General features: G+C 42.1%; 1 protein-coding gene across 5 annotated transcripts in view; it reads right to left on the bottom strand.

Moving 5' to 3' along the window:
- arvcfb (ARVCF delta catenin family member b) overlaps nt 1-18463 on the bottom strand; it is a 297352-nt gene that overhangs the window by 20386 nt on the left and 258503 nt on the right. The window lies entirely within an intron of this gene.

Raw genomic sequence — 18463 nt, 5'->3', positions numbered from 1 at the left:
GCCTCCCTCTGATGGAAATGTAATTATATTATCAGCTATTAGACAGAGCAGGCACAGGGAGAGGCCGAGGTGTCGGATCGCATCAAATCAAATGTATTCATCCGAGCTTTTTCTTATTTTGCACTAACAAACGACTTACGGGGGACCAAAATGACACTTTTCTGATTTAGCGGTTGAACAGACACACTGATCTGCTCATCTTACTGGAGGGGGCAGGTCACACAGAGAGGGAACACACCCAACAGATTTCGATGACTTGACCGAAACACTTCTTTCCAGTTTCGAAGAACCAGCTATATTCTGCAAAGGAAGCACTCCAGCTCATCTAATCTAAACAAAGCTAGAACTAATGCAACAGTGTTTCAATACAGGGGGCGCAAACAGCAGGCTTTAACAGACTTCTGCAGCCCAGATCACAAGCTAACCGAAGCTTTAAAATCAGCTTTTACAGAAACACAGCTTCCTTCCTATCCTCAACAGGAGTGCACATGCAATTTTAAATCCTTCTTCTATCCCTCAGGTCGAAATGAAAGGATATATAACCCGCTGCTTCTTCCCATGTGCTCTGAGGCCAGTAATTCCAAGGTTCGATTTGAAAAGCTACGTATTATAGGAGCCGGGATGCACAGTAACCCCGTTTGATTAATGCGCGCAGGTTCACGAGGATCTTGGTACATTCCTGAAATGTAGAAAAAGATTTCTTTCCTTTTCTAATGTGACTTGGGCCCACATATAAAATCAGCAGTCAAAACCCATAAAAAGGCATCTTACGGTAATGTACCCTCTTTTTATTGACTCACTTTTTTTAGTAGGAGACTAAAAATAGAGGAGAGTATCATGTTTGTGCACAAGAAGTACAAGATAAACACATAAACTGACATTTGTGCTTCTAAATCCACATCTCACACTCATAATTTGCACAGAGCGGAAGCCAGAGTGCTCTGACTGCCAGATTTCAAACACAGCAACATAGTAGTTAACACTCAAAAAGCTGGGTTTTCTTCCCCGAGACGCTTCCCCGCGAGATCGCTCGACCAGAGGGCGTGTGGGAGGAACTGCCAGACTGGGAGATCGCTACTGGAGGTGCTGCTCCAGAAGTTACTTTCAAAACTGAAGCAGAGTGAGGAGCAGACTACCCCCGAGTTGTAATCACGTGCTAAAACATGAATCACTTTTTTTTCTCAGGGGCTACGCAAGAAAGGGGTGGGTGGGGATTACAAACCAGACACTCAGCAACATTCTTCACGCGCCTCATATTTCTGGGCCTACTGGGTGCACACTCAGCAAACTGGAACCTATGAAGCAGGCAGTGTTGTTGACAGACATTTCATCTCCAAAGCAGATTCTCTTTACACAAAATGTCAGCCACGTTAAACCTTTGGAAGCTTTTTCTGCACTCCAAAACTGTGCATACTATGGCTCTTTCTTTTCCTGTAACATAATCTGCAAATCCACACTCCCCCCATCTTGAAATTCTTGGGGTTTTGGTCTGGCACCCGAGCGAAGAGACTTATGAAATTGGAGTTTTACAAATGAAAGACGTGCACAGTTCAACAAAGGAGATGAAAATGGAGGGAGAAATTCACTAAGCGTTTAAACTAAATCCTTTAGCCTTAGTGGAATTTTCTCACTGTGGAGATGTTAAGTGTCTCTGCCAGACCCTTTTACTCAGCAGTTTTTGGAAAGGGCTTAATGTCAGCACCAAGTCCCCGAGGTCTTTACTAATTAGTGCAAGCCAGGTCAAGTTCTGTTGGCAACTGTACACTGAAGTGTTGTTGTTGTCGTCAGTCATCTCCTGTTTGCCTTTTGGCCCACTGTTGTCAGTTTGTTAGGCAGAATTACAGTTTGGACACGGAGATGAGCTGTCAGTGTGACGTGACCTTGGCTCAGGGCAACCCACAGCCCTATAGTCTGTGACAGACTGCAAACACGGTGAGATTACTTCAATATGATGGGTTCAATCCTGAGGTGTAGCATGGAGAGCATGCAAATCGACTTCTGAGTTTCCCCATTTTTCAACTATATAGCTAACTAGAGTTAAGCACTAGTACTTTATACTTCTCTTGCTAGTACAGAGAAGCATCAAAACCTTTTAGCAAAGCAGATTAAATGCAAGATCATGTAAATACAAGCCAAAGTCCGGTATTTAAATGTTAAACATATGCTAGCACAATGTACTTTAATCTGCGATAATCTCCAAAAATGTGTGTTGATTTTTTTTTGGCAAACTGATAATGGAACAAAAAAGTTCCTCTAAGCTGTAATTTTAGTTTTTGCTTCTTTCTGTTTGTTTTTCTTTATTGTTGTTTTTACAGCCTACGATTTTACTGCAATTTCACAACACTCATCGGTGCGGTTTCCAATAATAGCACACGTCTGTTTGTAGCAGGCCGCAGCGAGTAGATGCCCTGTTAATATACCTCACCTCAGTGTGCTTACAGCCTAGTACCAACGATGCTTTTGGTAGCCATAGCCATTTCCCCCTTCATAACAAATATAACTAAACTTAGCAGCATCTACCAGGCCTCACTAATTAGTTCCTTAACTGGACCTCTTAGCACCCTGCATGATATTGTTGCCTTCAGGAGTATCTGACAAATAGCGCAAGGTGTGAGGTGCAGCTTCCAAGTCAATGATGAGACCAGAGGGTAGGGCTGCACGATTAATCGTTAGAAAATCGCGATCTCGATTCATACTTATGTGCGATCTCATTTCCAAATGACAACGATTGAGAGAAAAAAAAAAAAACGACGATTGTACCGCATTTTGATCCGGGACGTAATCTGCATGAAAACAAGCGCTCACTCTTCCTGCTCAACAAATGACAAGGGCGGAGCCTTATACCACGTGATACAGAAGCTGGCTGCTAAAATTAGCAGGAAAAACAACGGAGAGCACGTCAGGGATGACGAGAAAGTAACAGGAGAAAATCCATCCGGTCAACCACTCAAACATCAATAACGGGAACCTTATACAGCGCTTCCCTATACACGTCGAACTCCCGCAGGCACAAAGAAATTACGGAGGCTATCACTTATCACCTGACCAAAGATGTGGCTTCATCAACACTGAGCAAAACGAGGGATTTAGGAAAATGATCAACACCCTAGACAAACGCTACACAGTGCCGTCCCGCAACTATTTTTCTATTGTTGCACTACCTGCTCTATACACGCAGTGTCGAGCAACGGTGGAGACGCAATTTCAAGCAGTGCAACATTTTGCGGCAACGACAAAATGTGAGACATTTGTTGTTTTTATGTTTATTTATTGTTTTTATGTTCAGTCTCAACTGTTACGAAGTTGATGTGCAGTTAATAAGCGCAATAAATATTTATACTGGAAAAGAAAATCGTGAGAGAATCGTGATCTCAATTCTAAGCAAAAAAATCGTGATTCTCATTTTATGCAAAATCGTGCAGCCCTACCAGAGAGTGAAAGAAAATATTTACTTTGCACAGGGATGGAAGTGAATGTAGGTCAACCTTTGGACTAACATTTGACATCTCACTAGTCGTAATTTTATCTGTTATACCAGGGGTGTGAAACATAAGACCCAGGGGCCTGAATCAGCCCAGTAAAGACTCTAAACTGATACAAAACTGATACATACTGTTGAAATTACAATATGTTGTTGTTACATAAAGATATCTCAGGGGTTAAATGTGTAGTTAAACTTCTTTTCACTGACAGAAAAGAGCGTTTCACTGGTCCAGCCCACTTAAGATAAAATGAGTTTGACTTCCCTGCTTTACACCACACAAAAGACTCCCGCTGAGCTCTGCTCTGAAGTCAGTGCGTGCAAACACACAAACACCGTCACACACAAACACAGAACGGCACAGTCAGTAACAAGCTCGTCCCTAAATGAGGTGAGAGGGGAGGAGAGGCGAGTTACTTTTCCAAGTAGACGACAACGGCGACAACTCCTCCAATCGAGGTGGAGCTCAATTATCAGTGGAGAGAGGGGGCTCTGTGGGGCCGCGGCGCATGAAAACTGGGTTAGAAATGAAGTTAAGCTGAAGTGATTGAGTGACGCTCGGTGCAGAGCTATAGCATTAATTCAGTTCAAGTGCTCACACTATTACCTTCGCAGGCTGTGACAGGCCGGTAAATGATAATGGATTAACTGATGAGCGAGGTAGCAACGCACACACGAATCCACACGCAGCACATGTATGTGAGCACAATGAAGGCGCTTCTCTCCGATTCACACACTCATCGACTCGGTTCTCCAGAGCAATTTGCCTTGCTCTCAGACAGTTTGCTGCATTCAGGCAGAACTCGATACATACCTCTTCAAACAGCTCCATACACGCACACAAACACATCAAGCCCTTGTGATGAAAGCGATGTTCATCGACCAACCCCGACTAGATCAAGAACACCGTCTCCTTCTGCATCCTGTAAGCACTCTATTTATTCACTGCTCCATTTCCAATACACTAGGAGCACGCAACACTTCCATCTGAACAGGAAGGACATGATGCCCCATCACTTTTTACAACTCATAGGAGAGAGTCAGAGGGGGATAAAGAGAGTGGCAGGCAGAAAAATTGAAAACAGCAAGAAAAAAGAAAGCATCTCTTATAACATACTGAAGTAATTTTCACATTTCAGCTTTTTCTTGTTACTCTCATTGTAAAACAGCTCCGATTGAGCATCAGAGAAACATGAGGACGTGGAAGGCAAAGTAAAAAAAAGTCCGGAGAAATAGCTCATAATGCTAGACTGACCACAGGATGACCTTCTCTTCCCGGATAAATAAATCAGACCACCGCAGTGGGGAAGCCTCAAGTCGTCGAGTCTCCACTCTTATACGCGTTTAACCCTGCCAGTCCTCTTTATATTTATACCTCCTTATATAAGTACAAGCAGGCACATGGGAGAGTGCTACAGTGCTAATGAAGACTTCCGCAGGGCAGAGCCATAGCACGGCGACAGCTAAAACAGCACATCATTAAAAGTGGTACGCCACCAACATAATAATGGTCACGACTCTCTCGAGTTCATTAAAAACTAAAAGGTAAACGGTGGAGCCGTGTAAACAAAACAAGGAAATTGGCAGGCTATGCAGAGGCAATTCCAGTCGTACGGCGTTTGAAAAATGCGCTTTGTTGTTATTGGTGTTGCTTGGAGGAGCACCAGATGGATGGAGTTTACACACCGTGTCAGTTTTTCAAAACATGATTGATAGTAAGAATTAGACCGGCCGGAATTTATGCAATTTATCCGTCAATTACAGGAGGCCTGCTTTAACCTCCCAGGACCTGGCGTCCACATATGTGGACATCACATTTTGGGTTATTTAGACCAAAATACTAAATTTTGCTCTACAAGGGCCTGATATCCACTTACGAGGACATTATACTGCTACTGTTCTATTTAAATTTTAAATGAATATCCTCATATGTGCTCTCATTTTTCTTAGAAACAAAAATCAGGTAAAAAAAAACCCAAAAATCTGGTAATTCTTTGTTTTTACATTCATTGGGTCCCAATCGGCCCAAATATCAAAGAGAAATTAAAAATGCATGGCGTGGAAGAGTTCGGGTCTTAGGAGGTTAAAGGTGGTCAGTGGGCCCATGTTTCTGATCACACAGAGAAGCTGCTGTAGCAAAAATTCGATTGATGTCACCTCCTTCCCCAATCCTCATCATATTACTTAGAGGTGGGAATCACCATACATCCCACGATACGATATTATCACAATACTTAACGCACGATACGATATTATTGCAATTTTTAAAAATATTTTGCGATATTCAGATTCTGTACATAAAGGTAAACTTTATCAATATTCATTTTATCTAATATCAAAGTCTCACACTCAGTCTTTCTCTCATTTCAGTTTTATTGTTGACAAACTGAACGGTTTGTATTACAGTCTAGTCCAACTTAACTGAATCAACCATCTGGTACAATTATAGCTATTCTGAACTATGCAGTTTATGAAAACTATGCAGCCCCTTCAGCAACTGAAGAATTTGAAAGTAAATTAAAGCAAAATATAATTTTACATTAAATGAAAATTTTTTAAACTTAATTAAAATAAAACATGTCTTAAATTAAAATAAGTAAACTGTCATGTTTATTGCTGCCAAAAAAAAGTTAAACACATTTGGACAGTGAAGGAATGTCAGGATTCTTGCTCAGAAAAAGGATCAACATGCTCTGAAGTCAGAGCACAAAAACCTTTTTTGTAACAAAATATCGATTTCTGCTATCCCTGTATCGATACATTATTAGCAAACAAAATATCACCATACTACACAGTATCGATTTTTTCCCCCGCCCCTAATATTACTGCAGGAGATCTGCTCGACTAAGATCAGACCTTTGATAGAGAGGTGTTGCTTGATGCTGCACAAGGTAGCAAAGTGACCATGCTGACATCTATCCAGTCCAAAGTAGGAGGAGCAACAATTAAGGTGTCTTAAATTTCTGGGCTCAACTGCGATGTCCTACAAACTAGAAATATGTCTACTTGGTAGGAATGGATGGCAGTATCTGTGGGGACTAATACAGTAGATGCTTCCTTTCCAGTGAAGGTGAAATATTACATGGACATGTAGTGAATGTTAGAGAAGTGGAATTTGTATGCTCAAGATGCATCTTAATGTCAGGTGTGAATGTAAATAGGCACCAACATGAGATGCATGTAAATGCAGTGTGTATAAATCGCACAAAAGTACATGCAATCGACTGTTGTGGCAAACCACAGTGAAAATCAGCTCCTCCACGTAGGTCACACTGAAAACAAACACTCTTTTGCAAAATCAATTTGACCCATGTCTGGTTCAGCTGGTTCAAAATACACTAGTGTACTCATCCTATGCCAGAGGGAAAACATGTGATGTAGGATCACATTCCCTCCCAGCAGACCTGAAGCAGAGAGGGGCCAAAACAGAGCACGCTGATGGTCTGCCACGGCAGTTCACCCTCCAGTCACCCCTTCAGACTGGCAGGGTCCAGGAGTCAAACCATCATTTTCTCCTCTCATAGCCAGTTGGCTCCCGCTGCAGATTGGCATCTCTGCGGGCAGCCCCAGGGCAGCACACATTAGCATACCCACATGGTGGTTGGCCTTAGTTTGTTGGATGATGACAAAGAAAGCAGAAGGTGGCAACTGGCCCATCTTTTGGACAGCTACCCATCAGTTTTGGAGCAAAAAGATATACTGGCATGCTGATGTGGATGAAGAGAAGGGGAGCTGGTGAAAGAGTGGACCACAGGAGAAAACATATAGCTAAAGGCACAAGGCAAATGTGTCGACCTCTTTGTCGCTCCCTTCCTCTGGCTGCAGTGTGCAATTTCACTGCAGGGGGTTCTGTTCCACCAAGACCAAGAGTTGGGTCCATGAAAGCTTGTTTCCTACCATTTAGCACAAAAGCACTCTTTGCAGCAAGCTGTTTCTGCAGTGACAAGAGAGTATCCGTCTTCCTGAGTCCTGCTGCGGGCTTTTTGTCCAAAGAGGACACATCATCACCGGTACCGAAAACCTGCAGATGAACTGACACCAACTGTCCAAGTACTCTTTTAACGAAGGCCAGCAGAAACGCTCCATATCTCTGGTTTCAGCCACTGAACTTTGGACACAGACACAAAGCCGATAGACTCCTCACTACTGAGCCACAGTTGTATTAGGTTTTCTATGGCTTACTCAAGAATGTGCCTCGCAGCTATCTGGCCTCTCAGTGGATCGACGGTGGTAATGCAATGGCTGTTTGTTTCCATGCAATAGTGTTTTAAGCCCTCAGGTGGAGGTGTTCGTTTATATTAGAGTTTCCGTCGGTTGGAGATGTTATTTCCCTTTAGATGAAAAACATATTGGTGAAACTTGTCACTTTCCAAGTTGCGCAGCGTATGAATCAGCCTTTCATAACAAGTTCCTGTTGAACAAATGGCTTTCAAAATTAGTATCGAACGATGTTTAGACACAGTTGTCAGATTCTACACAGAAACACGAGGTAGTCAGAGATACAACGAGGTTTGGATACTTGACGCCTTGTAAAAGTTTAACGGTATGTACCTAGGTGCTTTTATTTGGAAATAATAACACAATGGGCTACATTACATTTTCTATTAATTATGACAAATGTGAAAACATGGCTGTAACAAACCATTTCAAAGCCCAGAATTCAACGTAGGCTCTAATAGTAATATCAAAAGAATTGGGGTCTATATTAGAGCTTTTCTGTAATTAGTGCCACATTACTGCTCAAACATTGAATCATTGTGTCATGTTCACATTAATGTTAGAAACTACAACAATGACCGCGCTGCAGACACATATAGCTCATGTCAAACTCCAGTCTTAATATCTTAAATAGGGTTAATTAATGTGGTAGTCTTGCACAGAAGCCACACAAGTTTTATTTAGATGACTGACGTTTCAATTAAGTTCTTAAATGAGCCTTGTTTTTGAGAGCAGGTAATTTGTTCGTTTGGCACTGCTTTTTATGTTTTGGGTTTAAATTAGAGAACAGTAGGAATATTCAATAGAGACGTACAGTAATAGCTAGGGTTGGATGCAGAATCATATGACAGAAACGGACAATTCAGAGCAGTTACATTTCTTTCAAGGTTTTCTCATGTAAATAAATATGAGAACTGACTATTGTGCTGTAACTGTACAGTATATACAAGACAGAAAATAATGAAAAAGCAGAATGGGTTTCCTTGAAACATGTCCGAGTTTGTCACTGCTGCTTTCAATTCCCAGGTAATGTTAAAACATTTGTGGTGCCGGTCAGCTCCGTCGCCCATAAAGATCTGCTGTGGAGTATGACAAGCTACCAGTGACTGTGCCATTACATTGGCTACAAATGGGGAAAAAAATTGATACAGAGAAGTGTGCTGTTGAGCACATTTCTCCTTCCTGTTTCTCTGCTTGCTTTCTTCCACCCTCTTTCAGTCTCCTCTCGCCACCTGTCAAATCTGCGCCACAGACACAAAATGTAGCACGCGAGCCAAAACTGCTTTAAGCTACCGATGCAGACAATATGTAGAAATGAAAAAGTACACGATGATGGTGCGAAAGTTGCCATGGAAACCACCTCTCCATCGTCACTAACAAATCGGCTCATTCAAGGTTCACTGGAGACAGTTGGGCCAGAAACGGCAAAACAAAAAATGAACATGCTGCATTTTCAGTGCGCACGGAGCATAACGCAGCATTTAGGCGATGAATAATATTCTGAGGTAATGTGCTCAAGGCAGGAATTAGAAAGCCAAACTGGACACCGTAGCTTGGAGTATTTTGTAAATCGGGATCCTTCTCATACTTACCTAATTCCCATAATTCCACAGCCACTGGCCAAAAATGCAAAAAAAAAAAAGTAATTAGTGGCTAAGCCCTGCACGCGGCTTGTGTAAGTTTATGTTTTGCAAAAATAGCGTCAGATGATCAAGTGTTTTGGAGTGGAGGAGCGTGTGTGTGTGCGCGTGTATTTCTGAGAGTGGAGTGCGTATCAGCATCACCTTGAGTGCCGGCTTTCTTTACACAGTCAAGTCACGTCCTCACCCAGACACAAACGAAACCAAAAACTCAGGCAAGAGGCTGCCGGAGAGGAAGAGATAGAGGGCAAGAAATTGGTGAAGAGAAGAAGAAATAAAGGTAAAGAGAGCGAGGAGTCCAGGTCCCACAGAGAAAACGTGTGTGTGTGTGTTTGTGTGCGAACGGCAACATTTCCCATTTCTTATTTGGCAGTTTAAGTTGCTCACCTGCGCCTGAAAGTCTGAAATATAAGCTTAAGTTGTCAGGGCGATGTCGTGCTTTCACCGCAAATTCCACCTTACAGTCAGTTCCCGACGCACTACACCTCTCCACATCTGACAGATAATTCACAAGGAAATTGCGTAGCAACAGAAGCTCAGGAGAAGCGAGGAGAGAAGGAGGAAAAGGGAAGAAGGGGAGAACAGTGGGAATGTGCAGAAGAGAGACTGAGCGGGGATTGGGTGGGTAGGAAAGGGAGCAAGGAGGAAAGAAAACAGATGCTTGGAGAAGGGAGAGGAATGGGGGGGAAAGGCACAACAAAGCAGGTGAACGGGGACTGAGGAGGGAAGGAATAATATAGTGGGTGAGGTAGAGGAAAGGACAAACGTATAAGGAGCAAAGAGGAGAAGGTTGGATCAAGCAAAAAATCGTGACTGAGTGCAGCTGAGCTATGAATGTTGCATGGTGAATGGGACAGCTGTCTGGGAAATAGTCCACAGAGATGCATGGATCGTTTCAGGGCATCAAGATGAGAAGGGGGAGGGGGGGGGGGGGGGCATTTACAATCTACAATAAGAAAAACTGATGCACTGCAGCACTAGCTAAATGATGTGCTCTGCAGTTTGGGGTGGGGGTTTGGAGTTTGGGTGTCCAGCCTTCGGGAATAAGCCTAGATAATCCTGTCGACTGCTGGTGTGTGTGTGTGTGTGTGTGTGTGTGTGTGTGTGTGTGGGGGGGGGGGGGGGGGTTAATAGAGATATGGCAGTGACTGGAACGAGGACTGAAGATAGAGGCCGACAACTAAAGAAGATGGACTAAGGGGTGTGTGTGTGTGTGGGCTGTGAGGGCCTGAGCCCGCAGTCCAGATGAAGGAAAGTAATAAGGCTTAAACACACACACACACACACACACACACACTGGAGGTGCGGCTATCTTTGTTGCTTGAAAGCTGCCGATAACAGCGGTTAATATTTGATGCCAATACATACAGCACGCGGATCATTTTCATTCAACTTACAAACATTTGATGCCCCGTCCAGCTCTGTGTTTTTATTCTTGGACAATGCAGCAGAACTGCAGGATTCACAGTTCAAAAACACTCATTTGTGCCAAACCCTCAGCTCGTTTTTAGAGCCTGACCAGTATAAGATTTTAAGACCAGCATCGACACCAGTGTTTGGTGATTTAATGAAATAAATTTAATGAGAACATGAAACATAAATATTTGTCATGTGTAGTTATGAGTCCTTACTAAGATAGCATGTGTTATGCCTTTTGGTCAAAAGTGAGTAGTTAGTGCATAGTCTGATTAAGTTACATAAGCAAAGTGATAAATAAGTTCAAAGTTAAGAAATATTATAAGTAATTCATGCTAAAAACAGTTAAAATGTCTGGGTTCGAAATTTGCTCAGAGTGAGTCATCGTTATCACAAGCGATCTTTGTATTGTATGTGCGGAAATGGGAGCGAGGGAGCGCTCTGATCATTCACCTATCTTTGACGTGTTTTCTCCGTTAATGCTGTGAAAAGTGCTTCGGCAGTATTAAAAGAGTGAACGAGTTCATGTACATGCTAAAAGTGCCCTACACGCTTGTACCTTGGGAAACGTTCGTCTATTTTGTTCGCTAGCTGTCTAGCTTCTAACTTTCCTCTGATTGGCTGCTTCTTAAAAACAAAAGACAGATGGAGCTGCTTTCCTCACGACCAGGCCCATGTGCCTGAGATGACCATGTAAAGCATATCTATTCTCAATGGCATCACGCAGAGTAGAAAAACTGCTTCATTGTAGAGGAATCGCTTTACAATAGAGCAGAGTTTGTAATGCATGACGATGGCTGCGATGGTGTTTGGTGGTGGAGCGATTTCCACTCTAGGTTAGTGTCAGCAGCTCCTTTCAGCTTCACCCAAGCACAGATGATGCTGTGGTCAATTTTCTTAGCTAATATATTCTCTCCCGAAACACCCTGATAACACCACCTTTATTAGTTAACATCACCTTGTGCTCAAGTGTGAGGTGCATTGTCCTTTGCAAGTGCATGTGTGTGTGTGAGACAGAGAAAGACGGAGGGAGAGTTTGACAGTATATTTGTGTGTCAATAAGCAGTGCTGCTGTTTTTTCTCCCCTTTTTGGACAGCTGTATGAATTAGGATTTGCGTGTGCTTATAAGAGTCAAATGAAAGGCAGCGAGGATGAGATGATTTACTCCCGTCGGCTTAAACGAGCCCATCACCAAATCACACGCGCATTAAAATCCAAAATGCTTCTGATTATAGACCAGTCAAACACACTGACTATGAATGCTAAGAACCCAAAAAGATTTTCAAGTTGCCCTCTACGCACTCAGTCTTCTCACTTTATACAGAAATGGACACAACTTTTCCATTATACTACCCTTTCTTCTTCTCTTTTACGGCTGTTATGTAGGCACAGGAAGATTGTCAAAGCCCTGAGACCTTGACCCGTTCTATTCTTCTGTTTACTCGTTCGAAAGGAGAATACAAATCTTTATGCCGTGTTTGATGAAAGCGTCATTTCAATGCCACAATGTAATCTGAGACACAGAGCCGTCCTGACGCACGGCATAAGCCAGACTGCACGTAAAACCTCATTGGAGGGACAGTTTGATTGGACGCCTGCCATTGCCCATGACCCTCTTATTCAACTGTACACAAAGACAGCCGTCCTTAGGGTGCATTTAGGCGCCGCTGTTTACAACAGTCTGGATTGTTTACGGCCGATATTTAACAGGTAACAGGACAGTGGCAAATTCTGAAGGGAGGCGCTTTTTTCCTCTTCGCTAAGCCTCTGTTGTAGCTCCAGCGAAGCCAGTCAGTACGCCATTAATCTGCTTTTAATTAGATTAAAGCGTCTCTCACAGAAACAGGAAGCAGCACTCTTGTGTCTCGAACAGGGCCAAACAAAGGCTCCAATTGGCAACTAAATCTCACAGTGCTTCCTCCTACTTTCCTGGAACCGTTCTTGTCTCATAATTATCGCTTTACTCCAACTGCTCAGGTTTGGGGAGATGTGGGAGGAGAATGACATGGTTAATCATCTGAAGAGCCTGATGTTGCCGGCTACGGTGAATTCCTGGCACTTTTTTTGGAGTTTCACAGAGCGCAGTAGGAGGAGATAGAGGGCACTGAGGGTTTTTGAATAGGAAACAAAGTTAGAGCTGTTATGTTAATGCACTGCTACTGGAGAAGTGCTGGGAATTAGAGATGCCCCACTGTCCTCTGCCAAACGCAGGTGGATAAATGCTGCCATGCATGAACACACACAAACACATAATAATCTTCAAGGACTTCACTCCACTAATGATGTGTAGCACAGTCACTCTCTATGAGCTCTCCTAGGAATAGCATTATTATGCAAACCTCTTTGTATTTCCAACAAAACACACGGTGGTCCCACTTACATAAACCTCTTGCTCCCCTCATTTGTTTTTCACTCCGTGCCTTATTATCACTCCTTTTCATCACTGAGTAGTTGAAGCGGGAGTCGCAGTAGCCAAAATGTCAGCTCGGAGCCGCTGGCTATTCTTATAATTAGTCCTTTTTCCTGTGTGTTTTATTAGCAGCAACAAAGGCAAAACTGGAAGACAGGGAGTGTCAAGATAGCTGTAGGTGGCTGAGAGTGCTCAGCGGATGACACTCCAAACAGCTGGTGTGGCAGATAGGGAATCAGATTTAATCTCAGCAAGGTGGGAAGTGGGCGTGTGGAAAAAACATTAGCATCTGGGTCAGCTTTTATAATATTTCTTTATTAATATGTTGGTATACAAGCAAATTATGGTACTACAATGGTAATTTCACTATAAATTTAACTCTCAAACACCACAAACCTTTGGCTGATTTGCTCTTCCACCATCACCCATCATGGCATTACAATATACCAGGTCATTTACAGATCCAGACAGTAGTTTTCAATGGTATTAAATAGAGGTGGTACTCACCATACATCCCACGATACGATATTATCACAATACTTAACGCACGATACGATATTATTATTATATTAGTCCAACTTAACTGAACGCAACCATCTGGTACAATTATAGCTATTCTGAACTATGCAGTTTATGAAAACTATGCAGCCCCTTCAGCAACTGAAGAATTTGAAAGTAAATTAAAACAAAATATAATTTTACATTAAATAAAAAAGTTTTAAACTTAATTAAAATAAAACATGTCTTAAATTAAAATAAGTAAACTGTCATGTTTATTGCTGCCAAAAAAAAGTTAAACACATTTGGACAGTGAAGGAATGTCAGGATTCTTGCTCAGAAAAAGGATCAACATGCTCTGAAGTCAGAGCACAAAAACCTTTTTTGTAACAAAATATCGATTTCTGCTGTCCCTGTATCCATACATTATTAGCAAACAAAATATCACCATACTACACAGTATCCATTTTTTCCCCCACCCCTAAAAATGGCTATGGCTACCAAAAGCATCGTTGGTACTAGGCTGTAAGCACACTGAGGTATATTAACAGGGCAGTCTACTCGCTGCAGCCTGCTACAAACAGTCGTGTGCTACTATTGGAAACCGCACCGATGAGTGTTGTGAAATTGCAGTAAAATTGCCATTCTCACAGTCTCAGAGCCTGGTTCTGCTGGAGGTTTCTTCCTGTTAAAAGGGAGTTTTTCCTTCCCACTGTCGCCAAAGAGCTTGCTCATAGGGGATCATATGATTGTTGGGTTTTTCTCTGTATGCATTATTTTAGGGTCTACCTTACAATATAAAGTGCCTTGAGGTGACTGTTGCTGTGATTTGGTGCTATATAAATAAAATTATACTGAACTGAAATAAAATTGAATTGGATTGGAAAGTGACTTTGGTGTGTCATTAAAATTAGCCAATCCTCAATCTCCCAAAAAATTTCAGTGTAGAAGAAGTTATTCATCAGTTAAGGTCTGGCACCTCTAACAGGTTCTGAGGACACAGGTTTTCATAGTCTTAAGACATTCTGCACCTCCACAGTTTTTTTGTATTTATCGTCTGCTCGTTGACTTTAAGTTTAAGTGACTTTATGCACGTGCCTTATAAATAAAACTGCTGTTTCCATTGTCAGGGTGATAATAAAAAGCCAATAAGATGGAGTCTGTCTGGTATCAGTCTGCTGACAGTTTGGTATCAGTTTGGCTTAATGGGATGAAATTGCCAATTACATGCAATCTGTTGGTGAGAATACAACAATTAACTGCAACAAATTGGTGAAAATCACAAATCTGTCGGCATCTAAATACACAGAAAGTTCCATTAAACAAAAACAAACATCAACTACTCACTATTACCTATGCCAGAACCTCAAAGAGAGAACCCTCATTGGGTGTTGCACACTGCTTTTTCTCACTCAATGGAAATCATGCCAGGGTCTAATGATTGTGATATATGAAGCTGTTTGTTATTGTCTAAAATATAGTTCAGCTAACTTACCAGCAATTAATAATACAATAATAATAATAATACATTTTACTTGAAAGCGCCTTTCAAAACACTCAAGGTCGCTGTACACTTAAAAGCAACATAAAAGCAAGAAGTTTACAGAATCATAAAAGCATAAGGCATAAATAAAATAGGAGAGTGGAAAGGTTATGTGGGATAAGCTATTTTGAACAAGTGGGTTACACTGTTAACAAAAGCACGTGGGAAGGATACAATGTAACAAAAGCCCAAAGTTGGCATTGGTGTCATCTAATTTAGTGGTTGCAAGGATCACATAACACAATACAAAACTCCATAACCTCACAGGGAGAATCATGTCACTGTAATGTGCCATAGGGAAATACTTCCCAGCATATACTTTCACAGGGCTCTTACCAACAGATATTACTTATCAAACCAGGAACGGGGCAAAGTTTCACACCTTTTAACATTAAGATACAATGTGTCCGATTTCTGTCTCAAATGCTTTTTGCTCTTACAGCTATTTAATCACCTATAGACATACAAAGTGTAAATGGGTAGTAAGATCTGTGTCTTTATGTAAAGGCATCACTTATCTCGTGTTGCCACAAATTTATGTTAATGATCGACACAGTTTAAAAGAAAATGCTTGAAGAGCATGATTATGACTAATGTTTGGTTCCAGGATTCGTTTGTTTAGTTATACTCCATGTAAATGTAAAGTCTCCTGTGTTATAATATCTGTTTTGGGGTTTTGTTTGTTTGCATCCAATTTAGTTTTGTCTCGTCTGACTGTTGTGACAGCAAGGGAACAGAAATATAAAAGCGATCTGAGTCAATCGTCCTTTTCTTAGAGCAGGGTAGACCTTCCTCTGGACATGGCTGCATCCACTATAATAAGGACACACAACACAAGGTGTAATGCCAAGAGAAATGCAACGACAGCGGCTACAGAGAGACAGAGAGTGATACAAGGTGCCAGACAGTCTGGAACCAACACTGTGCGGAGTGGATGCTTTGTGTCAAGACAGCCAAGAAGCCGAGGGTGAGAAAGTATGTGTGAATGTACCTCGGCCATGTGTCTGTGCAAGCATTATATGCTTATATACACGCTTTGTTTGCCATCTGCATGTCTGGATTAGATGGTCGTGACGTAGCCATCACTATTAGAGGTCTCACCTGGCAGCAAAATGTAGCGCCAGGAGAGGAGATGGAGCAGGGCGGCAATTGGAACAAGCGAGTGGTGCGTTTTTGTGGTTAACAAAGGGGCAAGTGATTCACTGCAGTCAGCTGGTTGCGGGCTAGCATGAAGACAGCGAGGCTAGGAGTCAGTATTTGTTATGGAGGTGTTAAATTCCAAAGGCATGAAAATAGAGAGCTTCTACTTGGTACCACTGCTCGGAATTTGGGAGGCGGTGAGGTGTTTATTGTAGGCTAAACTTTTCCTCCTGACTAGAATTGTGTTTATCTGAAGTAGACTTGCCAGCAGGGTAATGACGCAAAGATTCCTTATTTTGAAAAATGGATCTGCTTTATCACATTTCCCTGCCGAGGCAGGATGTTCATCAGGTCTTTGGGCAAGTGGCTGTTTTTTTCCTTTTCCTCCACCACTTGAAGCCATAAAGAGAGATATAGCAGGGAGGATTAAAAGAATCAGATTCTTGCCACAGAGCCATTAAGTGAAATATTTCTCCTCCATGTGAGGTGACAACACCAGAGACAAACAATCAAAGTGGAGCTCTATTTTCTCTAACTCAATTGAGCCCCTGACTTTTCCGACATCAAGAGCTAAGACGCTTCAGAGACAGAGATGACTCCGACAGCAAAACAGTCAGTGTTCATTACTCTACAAATAGAGATCCCCAGTGGGTTGATATCAAAGTGGGTTACAGAATACAATAAATAACAGCTCACACTAGTGTTGTTTGTCAATGCTAAGACTTCTCCGCAAATTAAATGCTTGGCTTGCTAGAAAAACAAAAAAAACAACAACAACAAAAAAACAGTGATGCATGTTACACAGTTGTCGTCTTTGTAAACGCGGGTGTTTTCTCAACTGCTGGTTGAGAGACGAGGGTTGTGGGTTTGCGCGACGAGAGGAGTGCAATAAATCTCTCATGGATGGAGAGAGCGCCAAAGTGGCAGAGAGCAAGACAAATGAGAATTAGTACTGGAGGTGGAAAGAGAAATGGAGAGCGCGAAAGGGCAGACGTGGAAAGCGCTGAAGCTTTTCAAACCCAATGTCTTTATTGCTCCGTCACATTGCCCTTATTGTCAAGATATGACTAATTAGCTATACTTAGAGCAGTTTGGATCAAAAAGCTTCACTTGAAATTAGACACAGATTACCAAAATATTCATCATGGTGGGAATTAGCACTGACACATCAAACACATCCACCAAGTTTCCAACCATTTCCTCATATGACAACATACAAGTAGTGTAGCAGTAAAAGGGTATTAGGGTTTCAACTATTGATCATTTTTCTGCAGAAAGAATGATCTCGGTCTTTTCATAAGTCGCCATGATTGCAGAGTTTCTGCCCTGGTGTTATTAGCCCAGGTCCGCTTGGGCTAAAACAGCTTGAAAAACCCACAAAGACACTTTAAAAAGGACAAGACAACAAAGCAAATGTTAGAGAGCTGATATCTGTCCACTTATCTCGACTAATTAATGACTATAACAGGCTAGAAGGTTTTTGGAACAGCGTTAACTGCTTCTCATTGCTCTCTCGCTCTTATATATAAACACTAGGGGTGCAACGATACTCATATCGATATTGAACCGTTCGATACAGTGCTTTCGGTTCGGTACGCATATACAAAATTTTTAAATTTATTTTAATTATTTATTTTATCAACTTTCCTTCTGATGATGCTGTCTGTGTTGAGCGCTCAGTGGATCTGCGCTCGACAGTGCAGCCTAGGTGGAGTAGTCGAACGCAGATTCACTGAGTGCAGGGCAAGCTAGCAAGACAGAAGCTAAGCTCGTTGCAACATTGCAAATTGAACCTCCCCCACCCTCATTCAGATCTGGCGTTTGGAACTATTTTGGTTTTCATGTGACGTATGACCCTGAAGGTAAGCGCGTCATGGACAAAAGTAAAACAGTATGTTGGATGTGCCACGCAATGCTCAATTACATAGGTGGGAACTAGTGTGTTAGCGCAGTTAGCTCGTTAACGTGTTGGCCGTCCAGCCCCACGCACAGGGCGATCCGCGGTAGCTCGTTAACGGAGATTTGCCGTGTTGTGGCGTTAACGTCATTTCAGATTAACGCTGACAGCACTAGTGGGAACACAACGAATATGACTGCACATTTACTCTGACATCAT

Source organism: Neolamprologus brichardi, chromosome 12, assembly GCF_056152115.1.
Source record: "Neolamprologus brichardi isolate AB-2024 chromosome 12, ASM5615211v1, whole genome shotgun sequence".
NCBI lineage: Eukaryota > Metazoa > Chordata > Actinopteri > Cichliformes > Cichlidae > Neolamprologus > Neolamprologus brichardi.
The sequence above is the reverse complement of the archived record's forward strand: the minus strand, read 5'-3'. Positions and strand labels throughout refer to the sequence as shown.